Source organism: Schistocerca nitens, chromosome 8 (assembly GCF_023898315.1).
Source record: "Schistocerca nitens isolate TAMUIC-IGC-003100 chromosome 8, iqSchNite1.1, whole genome shotgun sequence".
NCBI classification, from domain to species: Eukaryota; Metazoa; Arthropoda; class Insecta; order Orthoptera; family Acrididae; genus Schistocerca; species Schistocerca nitens.
Window position 1 is genome coordinate 134,536,168 of NC_064621.1, and position 20,454 is coordinate 134,556,621.

Sequence of the window (20,454 nt, forward strand, 5' to 3'; positions counted from 1 at the left end):
TCCTTGACTTCCGGAAAGCGTTTGATTCGGTGCCCCACTGCAGACTCCTAACTAAGGTACGAGAATATGGGAGTGGCTCCAAAATATGTGAGTGGCTCGAAGACGTCTTAAGTAATAGAACCCAGTACGTTGTCCTCGATGGTGAGTATTCATCGGAGGTGAGGGTAACATCTGGAGTGCCCCAGGGAAGTGTCGTAGGTCCGCTGTTGTTTTCTATCTACATAAATGATCTTTTGGATAGGGTGGATAGCAACGTGCGGTTGTTTGCTGATGATGCTGTGGTGTACGGTAAGGTGTCGTCGTTGAGTGACTGTAGGAGGATACAGGATGACTTGGACAGGATTTGTGATTAGTGTAAAGAATGGCAGCTAACTCTAAATATAGATAAATGTAAATTAATGCAGATGAATAGGAAAAAGTGTGGTGTCACCGCCAGACCTCACACTTGCTAGTTGGTAGCCTTTAAATCGGCCGCGGTCCATTAGTATACGTCGGACCCGCGTGTCGCCACTGTCAGTGATCGCAGACCGAGCGCCGCCACACGGCAGGTCTAGAGAGACGTCCTTGCACTCGCCCCAGTTGTACAGCCGACGTTCATAGGAATGGTTCACTGACAATCACGCTCTCATTTGCCGAGACGATAGTTAGCATAGCCTTCAGCTACGTCATTTGCTACGACCTAGCAAGGCGCCGTATTCAATTGATATTTATATTGAAGCATGTACAGTCAAGAGCGATGTACTCCAAATATGGATTAAAGTTAAGTGTTACATCATCTACGTACTTTATTTGCAATTCTCAAGACATTGTCCTGTTCCAGACCTCACGCCAGTCTGGGTGTAATTAAACGCGTGCATTTCGGCCTCCTCTAGCAACACGGTGTTGGCTCTTCTGCCAACACTACAAAAAGAATCCCGTAATGTATGAATATACCATTAATAGTGTAGCGCTTGACACAGTCACGTCGATTAAATATTTGGGCGTAACATTTCAGAGCGATATTAAGTGGGACAAGCATGTAATGGCAGTTGTGGGGAAGGCGGATAGTCGTTTTCGGTTCATTGGTAGAATTTTGGACCACAAAGATAAGAGAGATTAGGGCTCGTACAGAGGCATACAGGCAGTCATTTTTCCCTCGTTCTGTTTGGGAGTGGAACAGGGAGAGCAGATGCTAGTTGTGGTACGAGGTACCCTCCGCCAAGCACCGTATGATGGATTGTGGAGTATGTATGTAGATGTAGAGATGAGACGGTAGTCCACTTGAACAGATCTACTTCCTTTTTTATACATGGGAGGTACCTGTGCTGTTTTACAGTCACATATCCGTTCAGGCAATCTGTAGGGAAATCTGGTCATATGTGAAGTTATGCTGAGGTGACAAGTCACGGGATACCTCTTAACATCGTGTCAGGTACCCTTTTGCCGGCGTACTGAAGCCACTCGCCGTGGCGTGGATTCAACAAGTCGTTGGAAGTCCCCTGCAGAGAAATTGAACCATGCTGCCTATGTAGTGTTGCCATTGCAAGGTTTTGTGCATTGTAAGAGGTCCGAGACTAAGGAATTTATTGCTAGCGCACTCGAGCAAATGTAATTTCGATGGATTGCTCACGCGCTGCCTGCGATATGTAAGCTATAAGAGCATCGCAGACCAGAGAGTAGTGTTGGCTGCAGTAAGAGCAGTGTCAGTTGCAGGAGGAGTAATTAGTAGCTAGCAGTCGTGTGTACGGATTTCGCAAGGCCGGTCGTGGGGAGCGATGGCGGTGCCTGAGCGATTAGTATAAGGTAAAAACAGCCGCGCGCATATGTAGTTTGTTACAACAAAATTTGTGCTATTGTTATATCAAGTCCCATGTAAATGTTTTAAAAAATCTTTTTACAATAATCTTCTTTATAAAATTAACTTTTCTGACAAGAATTCATTTTAATTTAAAGAATTTACTAATTTCTGCAATCCATGGTCATCCCAATTATCGTATAGAAAAATCAGTTGTTTCTTTTCATACATGACAAATTTAGCGGCCAGCATTGCACTGGGCTGTACCAGAAAATTTTTTTATAGGTGCAGATATTTACGCGTTATCTGGCGACTTCGTTGAGGTAAGAATTTTCAGTTTATTCAGAATGATTTTTCAGGGCCATGACGCTGCATTGCTGACGTCCAGATTTACCAGTTTACGTTCACAGTCAGTTAATTAATTAATTTATTTAATCGTGTCTGAGCTACATCTGTAATTAATTAATACGCTATATATACTAGATTACAAATACAAGTAAATGATAGTTATTCATTCATATATACATTCATGATCTTTACATATTGTAAGTCGTCATTATTGTCTAAAGCAAGGCTCATATCTCTCTCCAGTGTTCGGCACACTTCACTGCAGCGTCGTTGGCCAACCACAGGTCTTTGAAAGTGCATGGGGCCAGCAAAGATGGACAGGTCAGCAGGTGTGTCATGGTTTGTTTTCCTCCACATTGGCAGGGCTCTTCTTCGGCGTATCCCCACTTGATCAGGTTATCCTGTGATCTTCCCATTTGACATCTAAGTCTATTTAGGCTCTTCCAGACTCTCCATTCCAATTGTGATCCAGCAGGAAGTTTTTCTTTAATGTTCCAACTTTTCAGGCAGCCTTTATCCAATTTCTGTTTCCACATTGCTTCTCTAGTTGTAGACTGACTTTCGGTTAGTGGACGTTCAACTTTTATGAAGTCTTCCCTAGATTTAAGTCTTGCCTCCGCTGGCTGATGTGCGTACAGGGGATGTCTTCTATCTTCGCACTGCCTGCTTCGTTCGGCCATCGCCAACGTTTGCCGTCTGATCTGTGGGGGGGCTATTCCAGAACACATATAAAGGAGATCACAGTTTGTAGGCTTCAGGCATCCCGTGATTAAACGACATGAGGCATTCAGTGCTGCGTCTAGCTTCTGAGCATGTGTCGATCTTCTCCAGACGGGGCATGCATATTCAGCTGGAGCAAAGCACAATGCCAGGGATGATGCACGTAGAATTTCAGGGTTTGCTCCCCAGTGTGAGTTGGTAAGTTTACGGATTATGCCGTTCCGTGTGTTGACTTTCACTCTAGTTTTCTCTACGTGTTTCTTGTAAGACAATGTTCGATCTAACGTGACTCCAAGATAAACTGGGTTTGGGCAGTGTTGAAGTTTAACTGAGTTCCATTCCAATTGTAATTATTAATCATTAATTAACAATACATACGTCTAAAACGACATGTATTCACAATGAGATTTTCACTCTGCAGCGGAGTGTGCGCTGATATGAAACTTCCTGGCAGATTAAAACTGTGTGCCCGACCGAGACTCGAACTCGGGACCTTTGCCTTTCGCGGGCAAGTGCTCTACCATCTGAGCTACCGAAGCACGACTCACGCCCGGTACTCACAGCTTTACTTCTGCCAGTATCTCGTCTCCAACCTTCCAAACTTTACAGAAGCTCTCCTGCGAACCTTGCAGAACTAGCACTCCTGAAAGAAAGGATATTGCGGAGACATGGCTTAGCCACAGCCTGGGGGATGCTTCCAGAATGAGATTTTCACTCTGCAGCGGAGTGTGCGCTGATATGAAACTTCCTGGCAGGTTAAAACTGTGTGCCCGACCGAGACTCGAACTCGGGACCTTTGGCTTTCGCGGGCAAGTGCTCTACCATCTGAGCTACCGAAGCACGACTCACGCCCGGTACTCACAGCTTTACTTCTGCCAGTATCTCGTCTCCAATCTTCCAAACTTTACAGAAGCTCTCCTGCGAACCTTGCAGAACTAGCACTCCTGAAAGAAACGATATTGCGGAGACATGGCTTAGCCACAGCCTGGGGGATGTTTCCAGAATGAGATTTTCACTCTGCAGCGGAGTTTTAATCTGCCAGGAAGTTTCATATCAGCGCACACTCCGCTGCAGAGTGAAAATCTCATTCTGGAAACATCCCCCAGGCTGTGGCTAAGCCATGTCTCCGCAATATCCTTTCTTTCAGGAGTGCTAGTTCTGCAAGGTTCGCAGGAGAGCTTCTGTAAAGTTTGGAAGGTTGGAGACGAGATACTGGCAGAAGTAAAGCTGTGAGTACCGGGCGTGAGTCGTGCTTCGGTAGCTCAGATGGTAGAGCACTTGCCCGCGAAAGGCAAAGGTCCCGAGTTCGAGTCTCGGTCGGGCACACAGTTTTAATCTGCCAGGAAGTGACATGTATTCAGTTAATTAATGATAGGTTATATATGTGAGTCACAATTTTATTGAGAGATTAGTCACATTTTATTATTGGTAGGTTACGGAATTTGTCTGTGGGGAGGTTACACTTGGTGTGAATGGTATAAATATTTTATCTGTTGGGAGCTTACAGCATGAAGTGACCTCTCGGTTATGTCCCATAAATGTACGATGGGATTCGCGTCATGTCATCTGGGTGGCCAAATCATCACTCAAATTGCCCAGAATGTTCTTCAAATCCACCGTGAACAACTGTGGCCCGGTGACATGGCGCATTGTCATCCATAACAATTCTGTCCTTGTTCGCGAACGTGAAATCCATGAATGGCTGTAAATGGTCTCCCAGTAGCTGAGAATAACCAGGACCCAGTCCATTCCACGTAAACACAGCCTACGCCATTATGGAGCCGCCACTTGCACGCACACTGTTTTGTTGATTACTCGGACCCATGGACTCGCAGGGTCTGCGCCACACTCGAAGCCCACCGTCAGCTCTTACCAACCGACATCGGGACGCATCTGACCAGGGGCCAACCGATATGATCACAAGCCCAGGAGATGCGCTGCAGATAGGGTTTCCATATCTAGCTGGGGTGTAGAAATGAAGGAAAAATTTTATTTAATATAATTAGTTTTTGTTTTGAACACAACTGCTTGGAACTTGTTGCGGCAGAAGTAGTTGGTACACCATATTTTTCGGAAGACTTCACCTTTTCCAGCAAGTCTTTTTCCGTTTTCCATATTAATAAAACTCCATGCAAGTACGCTCGTAGTTAAACGTGGCACCCTAAGACTGATTCCACAGTCCCTGGCAGCAGTCGATTTCTTTCTTCAATCCACTGCGCCGGCACCAGCGAAACTACTCTTTCCACTGTGAAGTTATTTGCAGAAATATAAAACAAATATTCGCATAATTTTAGCAGTTGGCATTTGCCTTCAGGATTTTCGGTTTTCTTAAGGAAAAAATCTACCTTTGCTCCGCAGAGTGTTTAGACTTCCATTCTTCCGGGTTACTCTTAGTTCCTAAAAAGCTCTTCAGATACATATATTCCCGAAAACTGTTTTCGCCTGAAATCTTTACACCATTTTTGGCAACGTATATAATACTGTTTTCAATCATCACCCAATCTGGGTTCAGATTTATTAGAAGAAACAGCTCATTTCTCTAACTAATCAAATGCTGTGGTACAGAAAGCCATTTTCCCTTCCTCAAATTTCAAAGTCAAAGTAATTATTTCTTGTTTAGGGTCCTCATTCTTTAATTTGTTCAAATTCATTTTGGTCTGAATGCCAATAAAATTGGTAGTCTCCCTTCCATTCAGACATCTTTGAATGTCGATTAATATATTGCTTATTTCAATTATCGCTTTTTATATTTTTTTCAAACAGAGCCAAGCTTGACTGCGGAAACATGAAGTAAATTTCACTGATCGGACAGCTGAAAAAATCTTAAATTATTTTCGGTGGCCTGACTTTGGAGGAAAAAATTTAGCGGAATCCAAAGCTTAAGAATTCTCTCACCTGCGGGCATTAACGACAGCCATCTTGCTTTTGAGTGAGATAGAAGAGTCTAATGATGGACATCAACATATAAGCAGAAATCGTTTAGCTTCTCTGTCCTTACCGTCTAGGCTATGTTGAAAAACAATGTTCTCGTGACTATTATTTCAATATCGACGGTTAAGACTCCAGCAGCTCTTGGAATGGTATTGTGGAGAATATGGGCTGGGCATCTAATTACTTCGACTGTTTTTCCTGTTTTTCTTTAATTTGGTGAACCACATTCCGATGGCCGCGTCGATGAAGCCCCCCGAATTTGGTACTGGTACTGTCTCCACAAAAAGCGATTAATTTATTTAATGGAATCTGCAGTTGTCTCAAATGCCTAGACAAAATTTTGCAGTTATCTCCGATGTTTCGTTATTCAGCGAATCAGTCTTCAACACCTTCCATTGGATTCGATTAGTTTGCGTATAGTATTGAACAACTACAGGGAACATCTTTTCAGCCTTGTGATTCGATGCATCTGTGCCTAAGCCGTAAAATGAAAATTCTTGCAACTGTTTTATGCATTTTGACACGGAGCGTGGCGCAAGAATATTTTTAACGATCTCCGTAGCTTTTGTCCTGGCTGCCGAGAGCTTCGCGGCGACTTTGGCGTCAGGGTACACTGCGGCATTCAGTCAATAGATTTTAAGGACTGATGATGCTTGTCAACTTTATAAGCTGTTGTTAGTTATGTAGAGCAATTCTTCATGAGTATCTTCTTGAACCATGAATGTAGAAATGTTGATGTTGATGCTACCGCTATTCTTTTGTATGTTTCAACGTAGAAACGTGACGCTTCACATCTGTCTTACCTCCGTGAGTTACTGAGGTAAAACAGCTACAAACTTCACACAACGCTTCCTGATCCATACGTCCTCTCTTAACAAAAAATCACTCTTTTATGTAATAATCCGAAAAGTAACACTTTCTCTTTCCATCCTTAGGCATTTTCGTAAGCTACAATAAGCAAAGTTTATTAAACGGTAAACAGCTTACAATAACACTGTAGTTATCGACGAACACGTTACTATACACTTCACGCCCAATATACTCACAGTAAACGTTTCAAACATTACTAACTTGCACTCGTTGTTCGTATTACGTGTAGAAACAATCGTCGTATCAGATCTCATTCAACTGGAAACTGCCCGATTCTTCCGCCTGGTGTTGTCTAAATAGTTCCAGCCTCGCACTACTGGAGAAGTCAGGTATTTTCTCGAAAGATGGCGCTCGATGTAGCTGCTTGAATCATCAGCAGCGCCATCTGTAAGATGACATTGTCAACATAAACTTTTTGAAAAATAAAAGTAACCGAGGCTGTATTTACATCTAGTACTAACAACAGATGGAGTTACTTCTTTACTTGAGCCAAGTATTTTGCAAAGTCGGGACAAAACTGGGTCTTGTCGGGATATCGGGACAAGAAAGTCCACAACGGTGACGCTCCCGATATATCGGGACGGATGTTAACCCTAGCTGCAGGCAGTGTCGTGCTATTAGCAAGTCTGTCGTCTGCTGTCATAGACCATTGACTCCAAATTTCGTAGCACTATCCTAGCGGATATATTCGTCGTACGTGCGACATTGATTTCTGCTGTTATATCGCGCAATGTTACCTGTCTGTTAGCACAAGTAACTCTACGCAAAACTCTGCCCTCCGTCGTTAAATGAAGGTCGTCGACCACTGCGTTGTAATGCCACAAATGTGGTATTCTGCGCACACATTTGACACTATGGATCGCGGAATATTTAATCTCTGCCAATTTTCGCGCTGAAAGGCTGTTAATTCCGCCGTGCTGCCATAATAACGTCAGAAACCTTTTCACGTGAATCACTTGAGTACAAATAACAGCTCCGCCAACGCACTGCCCTTTTACACCTTGTGTACGCGATACTACCTCTATCTTTAAGTGCATGTCGCCTTCGCATGACTTTTGTCACCTCATTTTATTTCACTCGTAAATTCGTTGTAGAACTTCAGCCGTGTCTGGGACGTCCTGGATTTCTAGCGATTTAAGCTACTTTTGTACATCACAACTGTTGTTTACTATGTCATTCATCTGAACTTAACTTGTGACACAGCTATTGGATGACGGAAAAATTCAATTTTTTTTGTTATCTTCAGCTCCGCAGCTGATTTTTGTTAATATTAATAAGAAACCACCACAGATGTACTGATACATATTTATTATGACTGGATCGATTTTGTTCGAAAGAACATCATCAAACTGCAGTGTCAGCAGTCTTCCTAACAAATGTCCATGGAGTTCTCACTATATTGGCAGATTTGTTGGGAAAACTGTGGGCAGTGTAACCTGATAAAGTTATTTCGGACGGAACTGGTACGGCAAGACAAAAAAAGGAATAAAAGTGAGATAGTGTTAATACTTTCATCCTTGTTTACCTCGTCTGCATTACTGCTGATGACGTGTCACTGAGCACATTTGCACTGTGCATGCAGTACACGTGAGGTGCCTAGTTGTTTCCACTGTTCTGTGTGGAATACATAAGTTCTTGTATACTTCACTAACCTGCTGTCTTCATGATGATGATGTCCCCAGCGCAGAAAACAGCACGCAGGTCGTGGATTCTTTTTCTTGAGGCTGAAATTAACTTCGCAAGGAACTGCTGCTACGAATAAACTATAACTAACTCATTTGGGATGCCACTCGCGTTTTTATTGATATAGACTGTTCTTGATCACAACGTATTGACCATATCTTTCCACAGTCATTATATCTGGCTAAAATAACATGAAATACATCCTACCACAGACAACATGTCTGTCTACTGGAACGGTCAGAACTGGAGAGTCGGACTGCCCGAGACACTTCGCGCGCCAAGCCAGCAAGGCGTGACCCGAACGCCACCGAAATGCATCGGCAGTAATATCGTCAGTCTTTTGTTTTAGTAATACTTTGATTTTAATAATTTTGAAATGACTGATTGATAGCTGGCTGTTGAGAGATGTTTATTTAAAAAAATGAAGTAATTTGGATGACAGGTTTAATTAATAATAGCAACTAAAGTTTAACGTTTTGGCGCCCTACCGCCGAATACAGCAGCCAATCACAGAGCAGCAGCATCATGCAGGCGGTCTTTCTCACGGGAATGGTACCGAATCTAACATCTGTCACCGGTACCTCATCCCACATTGCGTCATCTCTATGCTTCTTGCATCTCCACTGCCCTGGGAATAGCTTCCTGGAGCCTAATATGATGGCTGAATAAGCCAGAAATATTACGCTGGTCGTGACGTAAAACATGTGTATCAGTACAGCTGTGGTAATTTCTTATTAATATTATCATGAAGCCAGCCAGGCATCTTCTTGACGAATGTGTGAGTGAATGAAGACGCGGAGTGTGCGTGGGAGTCGCGCGTTTGTTTATATATTTATTTCAATTATAATCTAAATCCCAGTGAATTTTGAAGCCCTCCCCTCCTTCCCTAACAAAATAACCCACAACATATGTGGCTGCTTCTAAGCCGGCAAAAGTGCACAACCTAGCCGAAGCCCCATCATCCATGTTCCACGTAATTGATACAAACCGATTTCTATTTCTTTCACAAGATCCAAAACTTTTGCCAAAGAAATAACGTATTAGCACTATGACAACTTACGAAGCAGAGTTTGAAACACGATCTGTTTCTCAAAAAAAGAATTTAAATCCATTAAAGGGAAAAGTTCTAAGTGCGGTGACATTTCATCTTAGAAATAAATTTTTGTTTCAAAAAATCTGTTACCGCCTATGGTTTCTTATCAAACCGAAGCCATCATCATACTGTTAACAACAAAAGTTCTACGATACTTGTCCAAGACAAGATCAATGTCTCGTCCATTTCAGATGATAAATCCAAACTCAAATTTCCTGCAGTTTGTATTCGTTCTTCAGAAAAATCTTCAGTGCTACCTGATATTTGTTCCGACATTCTGTTCAAAGGCTGATTATTTGGAACTTAAAAAAGTAAATACTCACTGTGAATCAATTGATGTTTCACTTCGGATGGACAATAGGATGAATTAATACCAAGGCACAATATTTCATGTTCGAAGGCATCCGTGAAGTATCTACAGAATACATCACATCACTGTACACAGAGTCAAAACCTGAAACTGCAGGCTGTCATTTTTCCACAGGTTTTGCTTAGGTTTGTTGGGCTACTTGATGGATGTTCCTTACCATTTGCTGAGAAAGAAAGAAACACGACCTGAGGCAGACACAATGCGCCAGTGAGTAGTCCTCTACTGAAGAAATAGTGCTATGAATCAGCGGCGACCGTTGCGGGGCTGTGGAGAAGGCAACGGTGGGGGGTCTAGCTGTAGATGAAAGAGGCCGCTAACAGGCTGTTAGTGACGGGAATTTGGCGGGTCCCGTTTCCTCGTACTGTACGCCACCTGCCGGTGCGCACCTGGCCCGCTAGGCTGGGCTCAGCTGGGCGTCCGCGCAGCAGGGAAGGAAGAAAGCCGAAACCGCGCGTGTACTACTTCTTGTGAGCAAGCAACTCGTGACGGCAGCTTTGATCATCGTGTACACTGCGAAGAAAAATGAAGACACGTTCATAGCACTTGTCGACCTGGAAAAAGAGTTCGACAATGTCAAATGGTGCAAAATGTTCGAAATTCTAAGAAAAAATAGGAGTAAGCTACAGGGAAAGACTATAGTATATAACATGTACAAGAACCAAGAACGAAAAAATAAGACTTGGAGACGAAAAACGAAGTGCTCGTATTGAAAGGGGGTGTAAGACAGGGATGTAGTCTTTCGCCCCTACTGTTCAATGTACGAGGGTCACTCCAAAAGAAATGAGCACTAGTTTTGTAAAAATACAGTTTTCATTCAGCATGTGTGAAAGTTTTACAGTGTGTAGATACATCCTTCCCGCGTGTTTTCAAACTTCGTTTAACCTGTTCCCGTGAGTGGCGCCGTCACAGCATGTCTTCAAGATGGCTGCTGCACCTGACGTTCGTCAGAAACAACGTGCTGTCATAGAATTCCTGTGCTGTGAAAACGAGACAGTGGGAAACATCCACAAGAGGTTGAAAAAGGTGTATGGAGATGCTGCTGTCGATCGCAGTGAAGTTAGTCGGTGGGCAAGCAGGTTACGTGATGAAAGCGGGCACGGCAATATTGAGGATTGTCCTCGCAGCGGCAGGCCTCGTACTGCGCACATTCCAGACAATGTGCAGAGAGTTAACGAATTGGTGACTGCTGACAGACGCATCACAGTGAACGAATTGTCACGCTACGTTGGGATAGGGAAAGGAATTGTTTGCAGAATACTGAAAGTTTTGGCGTTAAAAAAGGTTTGTGCCAGGTGGGTTCCCAGGATGTTGACAGTGGTTCAAAGAAACAAGAAAAACGGTATGCAGCGAACTTTTGGAATAGTACGAGAATGGTAGAATTGTGACAGGTGATGAAACATGGCTCCATCAGTTTTCACCAGAGACGAAGAGGCAATCAATGGAGTGGCATCATGCAAATTCACCAAAAAAAATAAAAAAAATAATAATAATAATTTCAAAACCACACCTTCTGCTGGAAAAGTTATGGTTACGGTATTTTTCGATTCCGGAGGACTCTTGCTTGTGGACATCATGCCAAGTGGAACCACCATAAACTCTGATGCATATGTGACGACACTGAAGAAACTTCAAGCTCGACATAATCGTGTTCGACCGCATCAGCAAAAGCAGGATTTTTTGCTGTTGCACCACAATGCACGGCCACATGTCAGTCAAAAATCCATGGAAGCGATCACAAAACTCGGATGGACAACACTGAAACACCCGCCTTACAGTCCTGACCTGTCTCCATGTGACTATCATCTCTTTGGGAAACTGAAAGACTCTCTTCGTGGAACAAGGTCTGAAGATGATGACTCCTTTGTGCACGTTGCCAAACAGTGGCTCCAACAGGTTGGTCCAGAATTTTACCGTGCGGGTATACATGCGCTGGTTCCAAGACGACGTAAGGCAGTTGAGAGGGATGGAAATTATGTGGAGAAATGAAAATATTGTTCCTAAAGGATGTATTTACACACTGTAAAGCTTTCAAACATGTAGAATAAAAGACGGAGTTAAAAAAATAGTGTGCATTTCTTTTAGAGTGACCCTCGTATCATCGAAGAAGAAATGACGGAAATAAAAGTTCAAAAGTGGAATTATAATTCTGGAAGAAAAATATCGATGACAAGAGTCGCTGACGACACTGAAAGTGTAAATAATTCCAGAACCTACTGAACGGAATGAATTGGAAATAAATCGATGAAAGGCAAAAGTAATGAGAAGTAGCAGAAATGAGAACAGCGAGGAGCTTGACATCAGAACTGATGATTGCGAAGTAGATGAAGTTAAGGAGTTCTGCTGCCTACCCAGCAAAATAGAACATGGTGTATGGAGCAAGGAGGACATAAACAATCAGATTAGAACTGGCAAAAAGGGCATTATTTTCCAAGAGAAGTCTACTAATATCCAACAAAGGTCTGAAATTGAGGAAGAAATTTCTGAGAATGTACTTTTGGAGTGCAGCATTGTACTGTAGTTAAACAGGGACTATGGAAAAACCAGAAAATGAGAAATCGAAGAATTTAGGATGTGATGTTACAGAAGAATGGTGAAAATCAGGTAGACTGATAAGGTAAGGAAAGAGGAGGTTCTCCGCAGAGTCGGCGAGACAAGGAATATGCGGAAAACACTGCCAAGAAGAACGGACAGTATGGTAGGATATCTGTTAAGATACCACAGAATAACTTCCATGGTACTAGAGAACGATGCAGAGGTTAAAAATTTAGATGAAAACAGAGATTAGAGTATACACAGCAAACAAAAAATGGTTCCAATGGCTCCGAGCACTATGGGACTTAGCATCTGAGGTCATCAGTCCCCTAGAACTTAGAACTACTTAAACCTAACTAGCCTAAGGACATCACACACATTCATGCCCGAGGCAGGATTCGAACTTGCGACCGCAGCAGTCGCGCGGTTCAGGACTGAAGCGCCTAGAACCGCTCGTCCACCGCGGCCGGCACAAAGTAAACAAATGGGAAGGTAGGTTTCTAGTGCAACTCTGAGATGAAGAGGTTAGCACAAAGAGGACTTTGTGGTGGCGGGTCTCATCAAACCAGTCAGAAGCAGGCAGTCGTCGTGGAACCTAGGAAACAGCAATGGACGGGATACTTCGGTCTTCGCAAGCCAAATGGGAAGATTCATTAATACTACTCTCTGCTGATACAGTCTTCGAGAATTCTTCCGTAGTCAATTGCGAGGGCCCATTTTCTTTCATGAGCCTTATATGTAGAAGTGTTGCTTCGGGCGTGTGGTTTTTTCTTTTTTCATTTTGAGAATAGGCTATAAAAGAGAGTGATGAGGACTAATGATTCCATACCAACTATAAAAATGTGTGTTGTGCGTACATCCCACATCTCCCCCTAAACCTCTCAAACGATTTCAACCAAACTTGGTAGATATACACTGTCGGGAAAGAATAGCTGTGGGGTAGGACCACCAATCTATCAAAGGGGTAGTGGTGAGAAGGCGGTGTAGCCGAAGACGCGAGAATACACAAAATTTAGTCATGCGGTATTTGTGAATGAGAGCACTTAGATACTTGAAACAAAGTTTACACATAATCTCAAACCTTTAACGCATTACGTCTTAATAATTAACTGTACTCGCGACACATTTTGCAGACAGTACATGCTCCACTGAATGTACCACCAAATTGTATCATTGTGCGACAAGTACACTACAGGCCATTAAAATTGCTACACCAAGAAGAAATGCAGATGATAAACGGGTATTCATTGGACAAATATATTATACTAGAACTGACATGTGATTACATTTTCACGCAATTTGGGTGCATAGAGCCTGAGAAATCAGTACCAGAACAACCACCTCTGGCCGTAATAACGGCCTTGATACGCCTGGGCATTGAGTCAAACAGAGCTTGGATGGCGTTTACAGGTACAGCTACCCATGCAGCTTCAACACGATACCACAGTTCATCAAGAGTAGTGACGCGTAATGTGACGAGCCAGTTGCTCGGCCACCATTGACCAGACGTTTTCAATTGGTGAGAGATCTGGAGAACGTGCTGGCCAGGGCACCAGTCGAACATTTTCTGTATCCAGAAAGGCCCGTACAGGACCTGCAATATGCGATCGTGCATTATCCTGCTGAAATGTAGGGTTTCGCAGGGATCGAATGAAGGGTAGAGCCACGGGTCGTATCACATCTGAAAAGAAACGTCCACTGTTGAAAGTGCTGTCAATGCGAACAAGAGGTGACCGAGACGTGTAACCAATGGCACCCCATACCATCACGCCGGGTGATACGCCAGTATGGCCTTGACGAATACACGCTTCCAATGTGCGTTCACCGCGATGACGCCAAACACGATGCGACCATCCTTATAATGTAAACAGAATCTGGATTCATCCGAAAAAATGACGTTTTGCCATTCGTGCAACCAGGTTCGTCGTCGAGTACACCATCGCAGGCTCTCTTGTCTGAGATGCAGCGTCAAGGGTAACCGCAGCCATGGTCTCCGAGGTGATAGTCCATGCTGCTGCAAAAGTCGTCGAACTACTCGTGCAGATGGTTGTTGTCTTGCAAACGTCCTCGTCTGTTGACTCAGGAATCAAGACGTGGCTGCACAATCCGTTACAGCCCAGCCATGCGGATGAGATGCCTATCATCTCGAGTGCTAGTGATACGAGGCCGTTGGGATCCAGCACGGCGTTCCGTATTACCCTCCTGAACCCACCTATACCAAATTCTGCTAACAGTCATTGGATCTCGACCAACGCGAGCAGCAATGTCCCGATATGATAAACCGCAATCGCGATAGGCTACAATCCGACCTTTATCAAAGTCGGATACGCATTTCTCCTCCTTACACGAGGCATCACAACAACGTTTCACCAGGCAACGCCGGTCAACTGCTGTTCGTGTATGAGAAATCGGTTGGAAACTTTCCTCGTGTCAGCACATTGTAGGTGTCGCCACCGGCGCCAACCTTGTGTGAATGCTCTGAAAAGCTAATCAATTGCATATCGCAGCATGTTCTTCCTGTCGGTTAAATTTCGCGTCTGTAGCACGTTATCTTCATGGTGTATCAATTTTAATGGCCAGTAGTGTAGTTCAAGAGATATTATCTGAATTACTGAGATGCGAGGAAAAACTGCCACATCATGCATGGCGTTTTATTTTATTACTTCTTTGCCACAAGCTCTATTCGCAAAAGTTTTCGCATACAGTATCTCAATATGTCGTTGTACGGCACTTAGTTCCGGAGATATGACTAATAAACACTGAACCACGTGAAAATGTAACTGCAGCGCAAAATTCGCTACACACACATATGTATAAAACTACGCGTGGAATATGTCAAGTGTGTGTGAAATGTATTTGACATCTGTGTATGCGAGCAAAGCCATGGGTATGTAAAGCTCTTGCGAAATCCCTGGGAAGATTTCAATAAAATTTGGTGCACATATTGGTTATAATCTGGAAAGAAATACCGTAGGGCTAAGAACCGCTAGCCTGCTATTGGGGTGAATGTGGTAACGTGAGGACAGAAGGGAGAACTAGGAGACGAACAGTCAGCGAGCGGACAGGTACAGTGATAGCGGGCCCAGAAAGGAAAGGGGTGAGATGAACAGGGTGAAGGGGAAGGGGGAGATGGACAGAGAGATGATGGAGGAGGAGATGGATGGAGAGAGTGGGAGGAGGAGACTGACAAAGAGACAGGGCGAAGAACATGGAATTAGAGGTGGTAGGAGAGGATGAACGCAGGAGGGAGTGGCAGATCAGGAGAAAAGTGGAGAAGGAGAAATAGAGAGGGGCAGGATGAGACGGACAAAAAGGGGGCGGTTGAGGAGGCGGTCAGAGAGAAGGGTTGGTGGACATGGTCAAAGAAAGAGGGAAAGAGGAGATGGACTAATACAAGAAGATCTGAATAAATACATACTGGGGCAACGCTACGTACGCATGCAAGGAACACGATAAATGTAATAGCAGAGCTAGCCATTCTAATCTTTTTTTAATTCCACTACCTTCTCTTCCAAGCACAGATACTATAAAAACGACGTTGTGTTGAAACCCTGATATTTTTCCTCTATTTTTATTTCATTTGGCGCCATATCACACGCGAGAAGATGGACACACTCAATACTGACCATCGTTCATTCTGGGTGTGAGAGTAAATGGCTCGAATAATCCCTCCAGGGATCTAAATTTTAACGGAACCGCACTCATACAATGGTTGATAAATAAATAAATAATGTCTTGAGTTAACGTAATTAAGTTTCTCATCGTAAAAAACAACTACATGAAAATAATTGATATCAGAAGGAGGGCATATTAATGTAATCAGTAAGAAAACTGTATCTATGATATTAGTTTTCGAAACTGTCGCAGTGAAACGTAACGAGCACTTCAATTATTGTTTTTGAGACGGTTGAATGGTAACGTAAGGGTAATCTCTGTAAGTAAATATGATGGGAATTTAGCAGTAGAGAGTTGTGACATGAATGTCAGTAGCACTTTCGTCTAAGATAGTTTTGGCTGGGAAGAGCGTATACAGTTATAATTAAAAATAAGCATTTATTATTGCTTTCCCTCTTCCTTACTTTCAAAGCTTATTAATAAGCAAACTGCAGCACTGTACGTGATTCTAACTGAAGAAGTTAGTACCCTTTAAAAGACGAGAAATAATTTCATAATTTTCTTACTCATAGAGCATACGATGCTTCCAAAGGGTTGCTTAGGAGGAGTATATCTTGTCAGACATCTATGCCAGAAGTTAGTTGCAGAATTTTCAGAGGAAACTTTTAATTATCGGCATCTACAGGCTCCCCCCGCCCACTACATCACCACCACTTTCATACTGCACGATTTTCCTCTCCAGACCTGACGCTGTGCTGGGCTCGGTTATTAAGAAAGACGTCAAGTTAATTTTCTAAGGAGAAGCAATATAAACGGTCTAGCTGAATCTCCCGAGAAAAGAACGTTAATGGACTTAATTGAATTCCGGCTAGGGTGCACGGAAACAACAGTGGTATCATAGACAATACTTTTTTCATTATTTGAAGGGCACCTATCAGATCATGATAAACAGACTGTTACGCTAACAGAAAGCAGTTAATTCACAAACAATAAACAAAATATTTAGAGATTCGAGCCCACATGTAATGATGGCATTCAAAGGAAATCTATTTCAAGTAGGCTACAATTCAGACAATTTTAACGACAAATAGAATACATACAAGAAATGTATTTGGAGTTAGGATAGTGGACAACCATCAGCAGTGTAATGGAGTGCCGTGCGGTTCTAGGCGCTACAGTCTGGAACCAAGCGACCGCTACGGCCGCAGGTTCGAATCCTGCCTCGGGCATGGATGTGTGTGATGTCCTTCGGTTAGTTAGGTTTAATTAGTTCTAAGTTCTAGGCGACTGATGACCTCAGAAGTTAAGTCGCATAGTGCTCAGAGCCATTTGAACCATTTTTGTAATGGAGTGACGACAATGAAAATTTGTAGCTGACCGGAACTCGAACCCTGATTTCCCGCTTAGGACAAGCGCTCTCATTACCCTTTGGCTATACGAGCAAGACTCATGATTACACCCAAACTTCCATATGTTGTCAACCATGTGTCTTCAACCTGTACTCCTATATCCATCATGCATATTCCCGTACAGGGAAAGACTTGAAAGTCGCTCATCCTGTGTCAGCAGTACGGAAATACTGCCCTTGTTCGGAAAATATATATATATATATAATGGATGTATGAGTACACGATGTAGACACATGGTTGACGAATATGAAAGGTTGGGTCTGGCCGTGAGTCACGCACGGATAGCCAAATGGTCGTACTTGCTTCTTCTGTACGTATACTGAAATTGGAACGTTAGAGAGAAGATTAGCGTGGCCTCTGGGCAAGGATGACACGCAAAATTGTAAGCGTCTCACACTTTTTGCCGGTACGGTAGCTGAGCGTGTTCGGCCAGAGGTCTGGCTGCATTCTGTAATAACAATAATAATAATAACTGAGTAAAGTTTTCAACGGTCAACTAGAACAGGTGTCGCATTAAACTTCCTGGCAGATTAAACCTGTGTGCGTAGTGTGACGAGTCAGTTGTCGGCCACCATTGACCAGACGTTTTCAATTGGTGAGAGATCTGGAGAACGTGCTGGCCAGGGCACCAGTCGAACATTTTCTGTATGCAGAAAGGCCCTACAGGACCTGCAACATGCGGTCGTGCATTATCCTGCTGAAATGTAGGATTTCGCAGGGATCGAATGAAGGGTAGAGCCACGGGTCGTAACACATCTGAAATGTAACGTCCACTGTTCATAGTGCCGTTAATACGAACAAGAGGTGACCGAGACGTGTAACCAATGGCACCCCATACCATCACGCCGGGTGATAAGCCAGTATGGCGATGACGAATACACGCTTCCAATGTGCGTTCACCGCGATGACGCCAAACACGATGCGACCATCATGATGCTGTAAACAGAATCTGGATTCATCCGAAAAAATGACGTTTTGCCATTCGTGCAACCAGGTTCGTCGTTGAGTACACCATCGCAGGCGCTCCTGTCTGTGATGCAGCGTCAAGGGTAACCGCAGCCATGGTATCCGAGCTGATAGTCCATCCTGCTGCAAACGTCGTCCAACTGTTCGTGCAGATGGTTGTTGTCTCGCAAACGTCCCCATCTGTTGACTCAGAGATCGAGACGTGGTTGCACGATCCGTTACAGCCATGCGGATAAGATGACTGTCACCTCGACTGCTAGTGATACGAGGCCGTTGGGATCCAGCACGGCGTTCTGTATTACCTTCTGAACCCATCGATTCCATATTCTGCTAACAGTCATTGGATCTCGACCAACGCGAGCAGCAATGTCGCGATACGATAAACCGCAATCGCGATAGGCTACAATCCGACCTTTATCAAAGTCGGATACGCATTTCTCCTCCTTACACGAGGCATCACAACAACTTTTCATCAGGCAACGCCGGTCAACTGCTGTTTGTGTGTGAGAAATCGGTTGGAAACTTTCTTCATGTAAGCACGTTGTAGATGTCGCCACCGGCACGAACCTTGTGTTAATGCTCTGAAAAGCTAGTCATTTGCAAATCACAGCATCTTCTTCCTGTCGGTTAAATTTCGCGTCTGTAGTACATCTTCGTGGTGTAGCAGTTTAAATGGCCAGTAGTGTAACTCCATCTTAGTGATGCGACTTTTTCCGTCTGAGCGCCAGTTTTAAAAGTTCTGCGTATTTACCTGTACCAATGAAATTTTAATTTCACTTGGTCACTACTGACAGGTCCGCCCCCGGTAGCTGAGTGATCAGCGCGACAGAATGTCAATCCTAAGGGGCAGGGTTCGATTTCTGGAGACTGGGTGTTGTGTTGTTCTAGTCATCATCATTTCATACCCATCGACGCGCAAGTCGCCGATGTGGCGTCAAATCGAAAGACTTGCACCGGGCGAACGGTCTACCCGACGGGAGGGCATAGTCACACGACATTTACATTTTTACTACTGACAGGAAGTGATTATCAAGTATTCTGCATCACTATAGTCAGTCATTAACTGTTTCATTCTCATACAAGAGAGGTGTAATATCTTCAGCACGCACATACTGACCTGACTGACAGCTGACCATATAGTTTTAAGTACGTTCTGAGAGGTTTCTATTCTCTAAGCATTATGCTTTTTTTAGTCTGTGCGATGACATTCTTCAGTACCTTGTTGTCATGTCTACAATTAAATTCTGTAGCACAGCTCTGACTGTCCTACACGATGGGATACAGCTCCTGTTTCCTTCCACATATTTTAATTCCATTAGTTATGCAGACTGGTTGCTTATTATTACTGAATGTCTGTCTGGAGCTTTATAATACGAAAGAGTTATAGGAACTGACAGTGTTCTAAAGAAACGTATTCTATCACTATCCGATGTAGCAGTTTCTGTGTGATTCCGAATCACGATGTAATATTCCTTCGGACAAGCATGCAACGACTACAGCCGTCATGAAATACAACAATCAGCTGTATAATGGAATGATGACAGTGAAAATTTGTGCCAGACCGGAAGTCGAAATCGTATTTCCCTCTATTTCACTAACTCTCTCTCTCTCTCTCTCTCTCTCTCTCTCTCTCTCTCTCTCTCACACACACACACACACACACACACAAAATCGTTTTACAGGTTGGCAACACTCACAACGTGAGCGAAAACAAAGTAACAGACATAAACACTGTGACAGTGCAGAATAAAAATCAACTTAAGAAAGCGAACTGTAAATAGGGCAGCGCAGGAAATACTGCCGAGTGCAGATGTGAAATGAAGCCTTTCGACACCAACCGCTGCTAGCAAGGAGGGAAGGAGCAGAATACGTAAAGAAACACCGTAAGTAACTTGCAGAGCAGCTTTGTAAAGAATACGCTGTTTTTAACCTAAAACAATCAAAAATGTACAAACGGATGTATCCAATTTACGGAATAACCACGGAAGATGCTTCACATAAATAGAAACGAAACGCGTCTGGTGTAATTCTTTTTAATTAGGTTGTAGTCAGCTGAAGACGGATAACCTATAGTAACAAATGTTAACAGCTGCTGCGGGAGATGGCACGCAAACAAACGTATTATGTTTACATTTTTATTTAT

At 43.5% G+C, this 20,454-nt stretch overlaps 1 protein-coding gene and 1 non-coding gene across 4 annotated transcripts in view; one reads left to right on the plus strand and one right to left on the minus strand.

Annotated features, from left to right (window-relative positions):
- Positions 1-20,454, minus strand: part of LOC126198890 (semaphorin-2A-like) — a 1,278,287-nt gene that overhangs the window by 897,954 nt on the left and 359,879 nt on the right. The window lies entirely within an intron of this gene.
- Positions 17,641-17,747, plus strand: LOC126199986 (U6 spliceosomal RNA). Its single transcript, XR_007540177.1, has one exon. It is a non-coding gene; the product is annotated as a U6 spliceosomal RNA (small nuclear RNA).